Here is a 17,023-nt window from a genome sequence, read left to right as displayed (position 1 = left end):
ACGATGCATATATTCAAAATACTCACGTCATGAAAGCGTAACAGCCATGCCCATCACTGCACAAATACAGACCTTGTTTTGTCGCCGGAAAACGACTGTAATGAAGTTCCTTTTCAACATTTATCATCATAGATTAAACATAGATAAGGAAGACTACCTCAAAACACCCCAGCGTCGATCCACCCGAGGTAACCATAATTACTGCATTAGACCATTCTTGGCGCGTTGTAACACGTTTAAATACTCGTTTTTTCCTAAGGCTATCGAAATGGGGAATGCGTTACCAAGTGAAATTGTTAACATTACTAACCCTGATGTCTTTTTTCAAAACGTTGAACGATTTTTCGCCAATGAAAATAATGTTATTTGACTCCTCAAGTCTTTGGAAGAAGAAGACGAAAATGAAGTTGAGCAAATTGACGCAAGCCTTCCAGCTGAGGAATAAGAGTCTCAACTAATTTGCAGGCTACATCGCACGCAATGTTCTCAGAAAAAAACAAGTTGTGTGACACATGCAGTGCTGCCTTGAAAGGTAGCAGTGAGGACAGTGGATGGCTCTTGGAGCTGAAAAACTATGTCGAAGGCAAACAGTCCCTATGTATACCATCACAAGTTGTAACAAGACTTCTTCAGGAGGCAGAATGCTATTTTCGCTGCAATGAGAAGCAACTTGCCGAAGGCAAAATGACTGTTGAAGCTCTGCAACAGGCCATTCTAAAAAAACTTCTGTGCAATGTCCAACTTCCATCTTGCCACAGAGTCATGGAGAAGGTAATTAAAGAGTTCTGCTTGTGCAGACTGAGATTTTGTCTGAGGAAAAGAAATGATGGAATGAGTAAGGCACTTAAGGAGAAGCCAAAAATGTGGTTCAAAGAGTATTGGCATGCGAGCAGCTGTTGCCAGAATTGTGTAGCAGTGTACCTCTCAGGTTCTTTTTGAATTTGGGGCGCAGTTTTATTGTTATCTATTTTTGGTGCATAAAACTGCATTGTTGTTGCGTGTGTTATGTAACTGAATTTATTTGAATTTGGAAGTAAATAGTTCCAAACTGATGTCTGGTTATTTTCCTTCTGTTGCGGTTAAAATTCATATATTTGTGTAAGTCATTTAATGATTCCAAGCATGTTACAGACTGCAAATAGGAATTGCATATGAATAGGGCATACGTTTAAAGGGCAACTCCGGGGATTTTTCGAGGTCCACCAATTTGAATAAAATTTTTACACCATGTTTTTCTCTCTCCTATGAACTTTCACACCAAGTTTTACAGCTGTGCGGTTTGTAGTTTTTATGCAAATCAATTTTAAAGTTACGGGCATGCCTGAGCAAATCGTGACCTCAAGAGGAGCGATTTCAACGGGCAACACTGTGCTTGCCTCTTTGCGACGTCACACTCAGTACCCGCTCGCTCGCGGCCCGCCGTAGCGGTGCTTTTTGCCCGTATGTTGACTGTTGACAGCGGCGAGTAGTGATCAGTGCATTTTGTGAGCGATTTCTTTATTATTCCCGCGATGGGCGGGGGTGGGTGCTTCTGTTGTGCTGTGGGATGCGCAAACACTTCAAAGAAAAGGCTGGAGGTCTCTTTTCACGCCTTCCCGTCCGAGCCGAAGTTGCGGGCGCAATGGGTTCATGCTGTTCGGCGTGCCAACTGGTCTCCAAGTCCAAGGAGCTTGATCTGCTCGGCGCATTTCACTCCTGAATGTTTCAAAGACAGTGTGCATCTGAAGGAAATGTTCGGGCTGGTGAAGCCAGGCTACAGGAGGCGCCTGAAGGCTGATGCCGTGCCTACTGTGTTTGCCTACAATGCGTCTGCTAAACCTCCCATATACCGAGGGGCTGCAATAAAAAGGAAACGCAAAGAGGTAAGTCGTCATATTAATTTCAGTTCTGACCTAATTGGGGGTGCAAAGAAAAGGTTCCTTCTTTTAAACACGCAACTTTGTACCGAATGCAAGGCGATCGCTGCTCAGGCGGCAAAACCGACGTAGCTCGAGCTACGGTTTTGGCGCCTGAGCAGCGCGCAAAACAAATTACCATTTTGCCTCCGGTCTGCAGATGTGCGCCAAGTATTTTTGTCCTCTGCAACTTCAGAGAGCTGAGCTATCGACAACTGTTGTGAAGCGCTCTTCCTGTGTCGTCCTTTATTTAGCCCCCGTATTTTATCGCGCTATTCGTTGCAATGGATCGCTACCAACTCGCCCAAATCGCTCCACTTCTACAACACATTTCTTGTACAATGGGCTGTATTCCACGTCTTAACAGTTTCTGTATTTAAAAAAAATGCTCTCATTCTGTGTTGACCTTTCTTTAGTCCCCGTCGCGCTGTTCGTTGCAATGAATCGCTACCAACTCGCTCAAATCGCTCCACTTCAACTATGAACTTGACAACCTAGGTCACAAAGCTGTTACGAGGCGCTCATATCCGTTTTCGCTGTCTATTTTTGTTTTGACAGTTTTGTGAAAGCGGTATAAGATATTCGATGTGCACATGCCAAATATGGCATTTTGTGCGTCACGCGAGCAAGTTACATGTCTTTTACGTACATATGTATACTTATATATACTTACACGCTCTCGGCGTGCAATAAAATACGATTTGGCAGCGGTACGCTTACTGACTCGAGTGACGGGAGATCCAACATCGCTGTTTCTGGTTGTATGAAACTTCTGAAATTTAACTCAAGCCGTTTCCCGAGAGAAAGGCAGTTATAGAAGACCGTGCACCTCCCCTACATCTTGCTTCTTATCACATTGATAGCCTCCTTGTGATAGTGCTGCTCACTACATTAATAGGTATTTGTCGTGCTATTTTAATGCATTCGCAATTAATAGTAGCCCCATTGTGAACAAAAGCCAGCACCCGGCAAAGGTTGTGTACACACAAGAAAAGTCAACATAAACTAACTTAAAATAAAGTTGCATTAAGAGTAAGACTATATTGAAAATGGCTAAGAATGACTCAGCAAAATGAAATTGTTTGAGGGACTTGCTGAGACTGAGAGATGTCATATGTTGTCATAACATAATGATAATTAAGTGCCCCCAAAATTTTTCATTCTGAATAGTTTTCTCTTATTTTAACAGCTTGTCAAGGATGCCTGCGGTGAGTGGGAGCTTGTGGAAGGCACCGATGAACCTACATGCCCTGTTGGTGAAGGCAGCACAGAGGAAGAGCCAGCACAGACCACAAATGGAAACAGTCCTGATGATGAAGCTGTCACCTCTGAAGCACAGGCAGTGCAGAACACAGAGCAGTATGTGTGCCCTACTGATTCGGCCATCGCAGACGAAGAGCCATTAGAGAACTTGGACCTAATCGGCCAACAAAATTCAACGTTCTACAGTAGTGAGCCAGGCACTTCTGGGGCATCTGTGCCACGCACAAAAAATTCTTCAGAGCAAACATCTGTCCAGAAATATTCAAAGACAGTGCAGGCATTGGTCCAAATGGCATCTATTGGTGAGCACATGTTTACTCAGTAATAAACAACTGTATGACTGTACTATTCTAATTTACAGGCACGCAAGTTCATTTAAGCTCAACAGAGGACAGTGCCACCCAGACAGATACATTCCATGTGCAAGGACACTTAGAACAGCCTGATCCCAGATGCTCGAGTCCGGTACCTGGTGTTAGTGCTCCCCCCTTTGATGAATACAGGTATGCAAGATTTCAAAAATTTTGATTTGGATGATAAAGATTCAGTTCATGATTGCACTTTTAGTCTGTGCTATTTTTGAGACTTGCTTTTCTGAAATATATTTTGGTCAAACTTGCCTAGGCATTGCATCTACGAATGACAGTACTGTTTCTTGAAATCTTTGCAGTCGAAAAAGTTCATCTTAATCCATGATTCTAGTATATTTTAGTTAGACCCAGTTCCTGTTTCATCAGCTGGAATGACTTTAAGAAATCTACAAAGCCTTCCTTTGCAGTTGCATGACTGTGCATGGGTGGATGCTTTTGTGGCTGAAGCATACACCAGCTAAGATTTCACTCAGTACCATGAATTAACATTACTACTTTTATGATGATCACTCTGGCCACACCTTGAAATCTGTTTGCCATTTTGTTTGGCTAAGTCTGTAAAGTCAGACTTCTTGGTGCACACTGGTCCTGGCTTTTAATCTAGACATCACGAAGTTACCAACAAGAAATCTGAAGAAAAGTTTTTTTTTATCCTCATGACTTTACTGAGGGAAATGGGATAATGTGTAGTTGTCTTCATAATGCATTATTCTTTCAGGAAAAATTGTCTCTGGACGGACAACTCAGGTTCCAGTGATTCAGACAGTGGTGATGATGATGATGATCTGTAAGTAACAGTAATTGTGTAGAGTCAATCTTGAAAATCTTCAAAGTTCATTGCTGTGTACTGGTTACCTTCCTGCTATCAAAGGACAGCTTATTTGCAGTACTGTGCAGGAGAACAGGAGAAACAGTACACAATAAGCGATGTGAAGTTTGTTCACACCACTTAGTTACACCAACTGGTACAAAATGCCACCTCAGATTGCATGTTTATCTGCATATGTATCATAATATATTGCATGTTCCCAAAGGCATAGAATGTAGTAGAACTGAGCATTGAGGAAGGTCATAAAAATGTACTTTCGGTCTTATGGATGCAAATTCTCTTGTGTGCTGTTAGGAACATTGAGATTATATACATATCTTTCAATTATGCTGACAGGTGCTTAGGTCTGAAGAAGGTATATAACAGCAGTAAGGCTAGTGTATCGCTGTGATGTTGTTTTTTTTTTGCACAGCATTACAACCAAAGTGCTGCAATACTACAGCTCAATACAAGTAAAGGTGCATTTTAAAATTGTAGGTGTGCCTCTGAGCTTTGCAGTTTTTGTTATAACTGGATATGCTACTATATAATGCCTGTTTGTAAACAAGCATAAGCAATTAACAGGTGCATTTTTTTTGTTATTGTGTCCCTGAAACTTTGTTCTGTTGCACAGAAAAACTAGCTTTTTAAATTATATATATATATATATATATATATATATATATATATATATATATATATATATAAATATATATATATATAATTATATAATATATATAATATAATATAATATATATATATATATATATATATATATATATATATATATATATATATATATATATATATATATATATATTAGTAAATAGTGCATATAGGGTCATTTATGAAGCCTGGTCTTTGTGTTCATATACTCTACATGCAGTTGTTCTGATGCAACTTCAAGATTTAAGTTGTTTTATACATCACCAAGGTTTACTCTAAAACAAGCATTTCCATGTTGCAGAGAGCAAACTGTGGACACATCATACATTTGTGATGAACCGGACAGTGAATCAGAGTAAGTAGTTGATATATTTGTGAGGCATCCATGAGCAGGGATGTATTGGCTTAACCTAAACAGTGTCCTTACCATGCAGTGTGCATTCGAAATTGTGCAGGTTACATCCACTGGATTCTCCTCAAGAGGGAGGCACGGATAACAAAAAATACATTGTGTTTCACACAAATCTGATGGAATTGCTCAGCATTTGCCAGGTCTGTGGGGCCAAGGGCTGTGATGTCAAGATTGTGGCATCTGGGACTATGATTGCTGCTACCATAACCTGTCCCATAGCTCCTGCTCACACGAAGAGATGGTATAGCCAGCCGGTAATTGGCGACAAGCCGGTGGGGAATATCCTCTTCTGCTCTGCAATCCTTTTCACTGGCAGCAGTCCTACTAAGATCATGAGGCTCATGTCGGTGATGGGAGTGCAAACACTGCAGAAAACTCAGTACTTCGAGTTTCAACGGTACTACCTTATTCCAGCAGTGCAGCAGGTTCGTATGAAAAGGTGTTTGTTCACGTACTGCAGTTTTAAACTCTTATAGCAAATTTAGGCACAAAATAATTCAGCAGGAGTCCAGCTACTACTCATTAAAGCAGAGTTCTAAAGCTGCTGAAAGGGACTCTCATCTGTTTGGCATCTGGTTCTGTTTAACCTTTTCTCAGTTACTAAATAAAGCTGCCACAATCTTTGAAAAAATAAAAGCAAGGAAATGAAATCTATGGTGCCATTGTTACCTCATTTTGAAACAGCAGTGATAAACACATCTATTACATGGCGTATTATCGAAAGCCATCTCGCCAGAAACAGCTTCTCATTACCACCACTGTTCGTAGCGCACCAGTATAGGTGGCGAATAATTGTCTTCTTCCAGCCCAAAACAATGGTGTGCTGCTTCAACAATTTCAAGAGAATTTACAGCATTTCAATTATCACGCATTTGCAAATAAAATGCACTTTTTGGTTTCCTGCAAGAGTATTCAAACATAGATCAGATGGGAGACTAGTTAGGATTTGTACCTCATAAAATGAGTGAACCGTCAAAGACTACTAGGTCTTTCTCACTCTCCGTTGCATAACATGACTTGGTACATTTGGTTAAACGCTGAGCATAGACACCTTTTGTTAAGGTTTTCCCCAGATTTATGCTGTTATAATCATGCAAGGGAGAAATGTGTATTGCATGTAGGAGCACAGACAATGTCTTCTAAAAATGTGAATTTGGAAGTCTAGGTTCTTTCAATTCACACCAAGTGCTGGTATCAACCAAGTAGACAAGAGGCCTCATTAAGCAGCAATCACTCATCTGTTTCTTTTAAGAGAGCAGCATTTTTTGAAGGCATTATGGATACTTTCATAAATCTAGTTCGTTTATTCTGCTTTCTATTCCAGACATGGCAGTCAGAGCAACAAAAACTCATGGAGCCATTAAGAGGCCAGCCTCTGTTTGGCGGGTGATGGTAGGTGCGATTCTCCTGGGCACTCAGCAGATTTTTGCGCCTACTCACTCATGGACTCCACTTTGAACAAAGTACTGCACATTGAGCTTGTGAAGGTTAGAATCTTTTGTTATTTCATGAAATTGAAAGAATGCTTCTTGTCAAAGCACCAATCTTGAAGGTGCATACAGTGCAGCATTTAAACTTATCAACATGCTTTGTCTATATGAAGGGTTCATATGGCCTCAGTTATGGGTAGTCATGCTGCACATAAAACTTCAGTTCGAATTGAACAAATACATATGTGCAGCAAGGCATGTGCTTACAGAGTATCAGCATGTTGCTGCTAATAATGATTAACTCTTTTAACTCTTCCATGATGCAAAAGGGTATATGTAATGCTACAACATTCACTCTGTGTTAGTTCCTTTGTTATGCTTTAAATACTCCAGGAAGAAAAAGGCTGGTCATGGTCGGACTTTTCTTTGGACTTTTTCATGGCCGGGCATGTCCTTTTAAATCAGTGGCAGCTTATATTTGTCATATGACATAAAAAATACTTATCTTTTTTTACCTGTGCCAACTTGCATATATTACTCGATTATGGACTGTTCATGCAGCTCACCCTTCGAGAAATCACACATTACACAGCTAATCGGAAGCCAAAACTTTCACCCGTTGAGTCTGTCTTTCCATGCTTGCGTTCACCAAAGCTTGTTTAAGAGATTGTCTATTAGGTCGTGAGCCAGCCTTGCATCGTATCTACATGCTGCGAGAGATGAGAACTGGAAATAAAAGTGCAGTATCTCCATCCCTCAGTAATAATGTACTCAGCCTAAATTTATAATAGAATAAACAGCACATAAATAGATAGAGATAGGTAGAAATGGAGGGCACATTTGCGCTGTTTAATCCACAACGAGCCACCAACTAGCCCGCATCTCAACGCTTGCCAATTTTATGAAACGGGAGGGCGATTTCCCTTTTTTACAATTTTTAGAGCCAGCTTTTTCAAGAAAATATGTTATGAAGTTTGAACTTTTTTTTACTTGTGCTCACGTTTTTATTTGTTTATTTTTTGACGTAGATGAGCCCTCTGCATTATTTTTTTATATTTCGGCGAAAGCCTATGTGCGAAAGCCACAGAAGTGAGCTGCCAGGAGAGGCTAGGTCCGTCATGCCCCTAGCAGCAGCAGCAGCAGAGAGGGAAACTCAGATAGACCTTCCATTGTATTTGCAGCAATTATGCAGGCTGTATGGAAGCGCACACCGCCATTGCTCAAGTCCGACCATGGGCAGGCTTAGTAAACTGCACAAGTATGCTTATGCATTTGGCTGCTTTATTTCATTTCATGTTTTGCCTGTTTTTTTCCCAGTCGACTGAAGTCACCTCAAGCAGTTGGATGGAGAAGGAGGGCCTAGGAAGGGCATTGAAACACCTGATTGATGCAGGAATTATGATAACAAGCTTGGTGACCGACCGCCATAGTGAAATCAAAGCATTCATGAGAAGCTGCCACCCCAAAGTCCGCCACCTGTTTGATGTTTGGCACATTGCTAAAGGTAAGTTATCAGCGGAGGCTACTAGTTAAGCATGCACAAACTAGTTTATACCTCTCTTATTCTTCATACATTATAAAATGGCTTTCTTTTGATAGGGCTCAAGAAGAAGCTAACAGCTTTGGGCTGCTTGAAGCAGCACACCATTGTTTTGGGCTGGAAGAAGACAATTATTCGCCACCTATACTGGTGCGCTACGAACAGTGGTGGTAATGAGAAGCTGTTTCTGGCGAGATGGCTTTCGATAATACGCCATGTATTCAATGTGCACCACCACCCAGACCCACTCCACCCTTCTTATCATGAGGCCATCCCTGAACGAGACTGGATGATTGAGGGTATGATAATGTATCTCTTCATAATTGCTCGAGGAATTTTTTTCCAAAAGCTGATCAGCCTGCAACACACTCAAAAGTGTGTGATGGGCTACAATGGTCGCAATATGCCAGTTGAAGGAACTTCACTTAGTTTCTTACCCTACAGTCTTGGTTGCTGTGCTGACATTTGTTTCCATTTTTTTTTTTGGCAGCCAAATTTACTATTCACATTTCTTTATGCGAAAAGAATGTGTTCTGTTGTGCACAGTTCATCTCGTAACATTTGTTTACATTCTTTTTCCAGGTTCAGAATCCTTTTGCAGAATGAAAGCCATTTTGCAATCACCACACCTTCTGAAGGACATTGTGCATGCATCGCACTCCAGTCAAACATATGGACTAGGAGCATTCCATAGCCTAATCATTCACTTTGCCCCAAAGAGCAGCAAATTTTCATATGAAGGGATGCTTGCAAGGTGAGTGTTCGTAAAATTTTTATTGCAACTGCACTGGATTCCCAGTCTGTCTGAATTTCACTTCGGCACCACTTTTTGTCTTTTTGCTGCTTCTGAAAGTGAAAAGGATGAGTAAGTAGGAGAGGAGTATTTTTGGTGGATGCTTAGAGGTTTCAAGCACATACTGAATTGTTTTGCTAAAAGACATGGCTCATGTACTAAAACAGTTGCAGGCAGCAATGCATGCAATAACATGAGCACAATGGTTTCAAACTGCACTAACAAATACAAATAATTTAATTATGCCGTAATAACACTGTACGTGATAATGATAGGTGAGGGTGCAGGGAGTGCTAATATAAGAGCTAATGCCTCCACATTGTATCTAATATAAAGATTGCAAAACTGTTCCTTGTAATTTCCACTGGTGTTTGTTGCAAGCAAAAGCAACTACACACTTACAGGGCACCTCCAGTAGATTTTCGATATTCACTGACCTAAATTAAATTTGAAGCCTGTGTTTTTTGCAGTAGTCTCATCTCCTGTGTTAAAGGTTTGCACCTGAAAGTGACGCAGTTTTTCCGCAAGCGAATTTTAAAGAAAAGTGCCCCTTGACAGCAGCCACATCACATGATTCAGAAATTTGCACAGGCACCCGATACTGTGATTATTGTTGGATTAAGGTGGTTGGTAGGTGCAGTACACGAGATACGCAAGCAGTTCTGCACCATCCCAGCATGCTTAATGTGATGTGTGTGCCACAGTAGTGGGTTACTGAAATTTTTGTTGTACGTTGGAGTACACCAATTGTTCCTGTGTGTCGACGGCTGTAATCTGTCATAGGTTTTCAGTGATCACTAAGAACCTTTGCGACAGGTGGATGAGAGCTGTACACCCTGCCAACAGGACTCCGAGCAAGCATCCTAGTTTGTGCTCAGAACATCCTATGCCACAGCGTTGTGAGAACACTGATACCTCAGAGACGTGATTATTTATTAGGAATAATATCAACATGATGAGCATCTGTACCTCAGAGAGACCTTTGGACTCGCAAAGGCTTCTTTTTGGAGGTGTACGAAGTTAGGCTCTGTGGCAACGTTGTTGAATTACAACCACCCATTGATGCCGTCAACTGAATGAGGCATGGAATGAAGAAGGAGGCCATGGCAAGTTAAAAAAGGTTCAATTTCAATTTTAATTCAATTAGAAGTGGCCACCTGGCAAGAGCACACTACGAGCAATTATATAATAGCGATTTCGTTGGATGTTGTGTGCTCATCTGCATAAGCCCTGAGCATAGGCTTATTCGGTGTGTCCTTGTAATTGGTTTTCATTAGGTAGAGGTGACGTGCAAGGAAGGTACATGTGAGTTTAGAACTATAATATGCTTCTTTCATTTTTTTTCTATACCTCTTGCTTTAGTAACCTGTTAACAAAAAGCAGACACTTTTGAATTGGCTGCAATTTCATTTTTATGAATAAATAGTTGGAAGTCTGTGCCCATGAGTTGTCTTTTTGCTCTTGCAGTCCTTTCCGTACCTCAGTTTCACACTTATGCTTATTTTCATGTAAGATCAAATTTCATTTGCTAACATATGGACTGTAAACCTAAGGCACAGGCAACAAAAACAGAAATGAAGGCTAATACAGAGGCTCTACACAGCTGCTTATGTATCAGATACTGCAAGCATCACTCACCTATCCCCACGAGAAAGTCGTATAGTGTGCACTTGGAAATTTTTTCCTAATTTTTCCCAGCAAGCAAACAGGAAGGGGCTGCCGATTCCCTCTGCCCAAGTGGCCCCACACCCACCATACAAACAGCCTATAGGCTGTATACTTCAGCTTCCTGAAACGAAAATCACATTCAGAGAATGAAGGATGCTGTATGAATCCGCCATACCATTTTATTATCGGAGTTTGCCCTTACATCTATGCAAATACACTGAGTGCTATGGAGCTGGCTACAAACAGATTATAATTATTCTCTTAAATGTCTAATAAATGCAAAGTTTAAAATTTTACTCCAGAACAAGAAAATGAACCTTTGCATAGCGAAATTATGATCATTTTTGGTTGCTGCTAGAATTTGACAGGTATGTAGAAAAAGGCCCAATCGGTCGTAATTTTCATGCTGTGACGAACCTCCAGCAACGAGCGCAGCCTCAAGCTAAATCACAGGTGTCGAAACTAAAACAGACAGCGAATAAACAGAATGCCTGTCAACATTTGTAATGCATCACCAAAAAAAAATTGAGAAGCTCGCGAATGTCACTCCTCAAATGAGCGATATAAACACGAATCCACCCACCTGTTCTCGTCGGCGTGCTCAAAGTATGTCGGATTGTAGAACTGTATCTGCCGAGAATTCACCTCCAAAAGGCCGCCATCTAAACAGAGCTTCGGAAATAGAGGATTGCTTGTGATGCATTGCCCCGTGAGGACGTTGTGCACTGCGGCAATGTTCCGGCAGCAGAGTCTTTCATCAAATTGTGTCGGCCGACACTCGCCGCACGAACAGCTGTCAGCGGGAACAGCACATAAACTTTTGTTCCGAAGATCGTATAAGAAATGCATGCACGTGTACTTACTTCTGTGAGTTCAGGCCGGCTCTTTCTTGCAGTCCACGCGACCTGTCATGTGAGCCAGCTGGCTGCCGCGGCGGTGGGTAGTACATGAAGGGCGAGTCGTTCGGCAGGAAATCATGAAATGAATCGTCTAAAGACGCACTGTTCTCTGAGAAACTGTACTCCGAACTGTCAGACATGTCGACAGCGTGGCCTCCCGGGTAATTAGAAAATATGCGGAGCCGCGCCGCATGGTGTCACAGCCAATATCACATCAAGGCGCCTCAGCGGTTTCTGTTTCGGTTTGCGTCTCGCAGAAATCGGAGCCTAAAGTCCCTAGATCAGTTTTTAAACAAACAAAAAAGAAAAAACCTAGGGATTATATCGGAACCCGAAGCCGCGCTGCCGATATGTGTGGAAGCGCGGAGAACAGGCGACTAATTCGACGATTTTATGCCGGACGTACGGCTCGCTGTTCATGTACCTACCTAAGCCCATCACATGTAGAGCCGCCATTATTTGTAATAATAAGCACGAGCGTCGACTAATCTGCTGGTGCAACACGGTGGGAGTTCGCGCTCGCGCACCAATGTAGAGCGTCGTCTGATACGTTGCTCCGATCACGCGGACACGAAAAAAAGAGAGACGTCGCTCAGTAGAGCACACGTGCTTCCCTTGGTATCTCTTTTACCGTGTTCCCACCTCAAAGAGAGCTCCTCAAATAAGAAGGTTCGCATTTCAGGCGGTGCTTTCCTTGTGCTGCTGTTTTTTTTTAATCTTAACCGTGTTTCGTCCCCAGCGCAGCCTCTCGTAATAGAAAAAAAAAAGAAGGAATCACGTTTGCCATTTGAGCGCATGCGCTGTGCTGCGCGTGTTCTCGTGATCGGAGCAGTGTAGCAGACGAGGCTCTCTTTCCGTGCGGGTGCGTGTACTCTCGCCGTGTAGCATGCTTATCTCCATCATAAGGCGCCGTCAAGCAGTTCGCTCGACGCTCGCGCGTTAAAATTAATAATACCAAACCTGTACTGCAACCACCGCCGCGAGAGCCAGCCACATGACGGGTCGCGTAGGTTGTAAGGTCATTCCACATGCATGCATTTCCGATACGATCGCAGGAACAAAAAATGTGTTGTTCCCGCTGACAGCTGTCCGTGCAGCGAGTGCCGGCCGATTCATGAGAGAATCTACTGCTGGAACATTGCTGCGGTGCACAGAGTCCTCACGAGGCCATACATCCCAAATAATTTACGCTCAATTTTCGAAGGTCTGTCTGGACGGCGAGCTTTTGGAGAGAAATTCTCGCCAGCTATAGTTCGACAATCCTACATACCTTCATTCAAAGCACACTGACGGAAGAGGTGGGTGGATCTGTGTTTATTATTGATCTCGCCATTAGTTTACGAGCTTGGTTTTTTATTTTTTTACTGCTGCATTACAAAAGCCGAGAGCCATAAAGCAACATGTTTATTTCTGCACCTGTTTTAGTTGTAACCCGTCTGATTTAGCCTGTGAGCTGCACGCATTGTTGGAAGTTCATAATTTACAGCAGTGCAAAAATAAGGCAGATCAGCCTTCATTTCCTTACCGCAGTTTTCATACCAGTAAGCTAAGTTATATAGCCTAAACCTAAAGGCATGTTTGCATGGTGGTTGTGGGCCGCTTGAGCAGGAGAAACCGGCAGCCGCTTCCTGGTTGTATATAGGGAAAAATCAGGAAAACATTTCCAAGTGCACACTACAAGACTTTCTCATTTGAATATAAGAGCGATAGCCGCACATCTTTTATGCATAGGCAGCTGTGTGGAGCCTCTATTTAGTTTTCATTTATGTTTTTAAAGTTTCTGTGACACAGCTGCAATGTGCCTCAGATTTGCAGTCCATGTTAGCAAAAGGAATTTCACCTTGCATGGAAAAAAGCATAAGGGTGTGATTGAGGTAGCCAAAAGGACAGCAAGAACAAAAAGCCACAAATCCATTGGCACAGACTTCCAATAGTTTATTCACAGAAGTGAAACTGCAGTCAACACACGTAATATTTTTCAAAGTTGCCAATGCACTATTTGGAATCAAACAGTGTCGGCTTTTTGTTCACAACAGGTTTTTAAAGCAAGAGGTACAGAAAAAAAATAAAAGAAGCATATTATAGTTCTAAACTCACATGTACCTTCCTTGCACATCACCTCTACCTAATGAAAACCAATTGCAAGGACACACCGAATAAGCCTAGGCTCAGGGCTCATGCAGATGAGCACACAACATCCAACGGAATCGCTATTATATAATTGCTCGGAGTGTACTCTTCCCAGGTGGCCACTTCTAATTGAATTAAAATTGAAGTTGAACCTTTTTTAACTTGCCATGACCTGCTTCTTCTTCACTGCCATGCCTCATTCAGTTGACGGCATCAATGGGAGGTTGAATTTCAACAATGTTGCCACAGAACTTGCCTTCGTACTCCTCCAGAAAGAAGCATTCGCGAGTCTAAAGGTTTCACTGAGGTACAGATGCTCATCATGTTAATGTTATTCATAATAAATAATCACGTCTCTCTGAGATATGCAGTGTTTTCACAACACTGAGGCGCAAAATCTTCTGAGCACAAGCTAGGATGCTTGCTCAGAGTTCTGTTGGCAAGATGGACAGCTCTCATCCACCTGTAGCAAACCTAGGAAACCTAGGATCACTAGGAAACCTATGGTAGATTACCGCCATTGTCACACTGGAACAATTGGTGTACTCCACCGCACAATAAAAGTTTCAGTGACCCACCACTATGGCACACACATCACATCAAGCATGCTGGGATGGTGCAAAAGTGCTTGCATTTCTCGTGCTCTGCACCTACCAACCACCTTGACCCAGCAATAATCACAATATCGGGTGCCCGTGCAAATAGCTCGATCATGGGATGTGGCTGCTGTCAAGGGGCACTTTTCTTTAAAATTCACTTGCAGAAAAACTACCATTTTCAGGTGCAAACATTTACACGGGAGATCAGAGTACTGCAAGGAATACAGGCTTCAAATTTAATTTCAATTGGGAAAAAAAGCACTGGGGTTGTCATTCCAAGATTTTTTTAATGTTATATGTATAATGACCACATTCAGAGGCTTCACAAATAGGCTGCATTTTTTTGCTTCATGCAATTTTACATGCTCCAACATTTTCTGTTACTTCCAGGATACAGATTGCTGCTATACATTACAACCATAACAGCCACTGAGGTACCATGACTGATGGTGAAGGGGCTCCAAGGTACAGCCAACGATTTTCTCGGGCAGAAAAGCAGTGGACAGCAGCACCTGTAAAGGAATCGACAAGCTACAGTAAGAAAGCTATGACAAGAGACCTAAATTATTAAAGTACAATCACTGCATGAAATTGCGTGTGTAGCTGTTAGCATTGTCAAATATTTCAGTGCTCTATACTCTAGTACAGGCACTATCATTGCAATGCTTTGAATAGTCATACCAAGGGCACACATGTGTTTAAACTTTTCCAGCTTGTGTCTGAGTTCATGTATGTAGGACTAGCTTTTTGTTTGCATTTCTAGTTCGCTAGTTTTGCCTTAAAGGTACTGAGTGCCCACCTTCAACGGATTTAAAAGTTCGTTGCAATGTGTATATGGCTGGTATTTTCTGTTCACAATGCTAGAAGTAGAACATACTGTATTTCACTTCAGCTTTTAACATAGCTTGAATGGCGTTTTTTGTTGCAGCTTATGTGTTGGGCTTGATGGATTCCGTGCTTGAGTGTGTTCGCAAGTGGCCATCCTACACTGCAGCCCAGGCTATGTACCAGAGCACACACCATGAGACCATCTCAGCATAACATGGCCCAAAACCATCTAAGGAAGAAAGCGTGCAGAACCGCCAGTCACGCTTTGCTGTGTCAGCAGACTGAAATGAAGGAAGGACTTAGCAGTCATGAGCTGCAGCTGCCACCCCTTCACATACTGCACCGCTAGCCTACCCAAGCAACCACCGACATCCATCGGACGGCCAATGGCCATCCATTTCGGACGTTCCGAACGGCCGATGGACGTCCGCGAACAGCCGATGGACGTCCGTCGGCCGTCCGATGGGCATCCAAATGGACATGTCTGTCTGGCCAACGGACGTCCATTTTGGACGTTCGTTTCCGGATCTTTCTCGGATATTTGCATATATGCTGCATGCATGCTTTTTCTCTCCCACGAGGCAATAAAATAGAAAAGCAATTTAAAGTAGAGCAAACATATTTTATTGTAGTTTCTTTACTGATACTGCCAGCCCTATGGGAGGGCCATTACAGGAGTGTAAACACAAAGAAAATAGAAACAAGCAATGCCAACACATTAATTAGGTCAAGCATGCAATACATGCATAAGTAACTATATAATTACAAGGACAGAAATTTGTTGTATAAGTAGTAACTAATTCCAGCACAGGACTGAGTTATCGTAAAATGTATCTTATTATGATGTAAAACTTGGTGCACACATCCATCTTCCATGATGTAGTGGAAGCAAACAGCTTTCTGCAAAAAAAGCAAGAAAACAAAGTATTAGTCCTCAAGCCTACACCAACTTTCATTAGACCATTACTTCTGAAATTCTCAGCAACTTTGTTTTGGTATTCACATTAAGACCAAATAACACAATAAGGCTGACAGAAATAGCATGTAGCTCATGCACAAAACAATAATCCCTGACTCAAGGTTCTCTTTAAAAGAGGTCACTAGGAAGGGAACTGAGTATTTCTGATTGTACCTGCCCTACAACAGTTGCTACATGCAGTCAGAGGTTGTGCCCTCTTTTTCCTCAGTTCACACCAGTTAAATGGCTGTCGTGTCCGACTCTGAAACCCTATAAACCACATCACACCAAGCTTTCTGGTCTCCTGCTATCTTTTGAATATCACATAGATTCATCTGCAATGCCTCAAGGATGTCATCTAACCATCATGTTTGCTGCCTATCCCCTTTCCTGTGCCTTCTCAATTTTTTCCTAGACTCAAGCAAAAGCAAGTGTTCTGCTGACAAAGATTATGCTATACCAAATTGCAGTAGACCATGAAAATTTCACAAATGCTTGGCAACTTTGTCATTGGTAGGTGATGACATTGCCTTGCTAATTAACCGTGGATGAACTGCAAAGAATGATTGATAGGTAATGTTCAACAGCCTAGGAAAGGAACAGCAGTTTACAATAGGTTGCAAAACAAAGTGTTAGGCAAATATGTATACTTGGGACAGGTAGTAGCTGCAGTCCAGACCATGAAAGAGAAAACACTAAGATGGAGAACATTTAGCACGTACTCATAGATGATGACTAACAACTTACCGGTATTGCTCAAGAG

General features: G+C 42.0%; 1 pseudogene; it reads left to right on the top strand.

Annotated features, from left to right (window-relative positions):
- Positions 1 to 5,507: 5,507 nt before the first annotated feature.
- LOC146171743 (uncharacterized) lies at positions 5,508 to 15,655 on the top strand (annotated as a pseudogene).
- Positions 15,656 to 17,023: the final 1,368 nt, after the last annotated feature.

The sequence above is a fragment of the Amblyomma maculatum genome, unplaced genomic scaffold (assembly GCF_055883805.1).
Source record: "Amblyomma maculatum isolate TAMU_Amacu unplaced genomic scaffold, ASM5588380v1 scaffold_18, whole genome shotgun sequence".
NCBI lineage: Eukaryota > Metazoa > Arthropoda > Arachnida > Ixodida > Ixodidae > Amblyomma > Amblyomma maculatum.
Note: the sequence above shows the minus strand (reverse complement) of the source record. Positions and strands in the feature narration are given on the sequence as shown.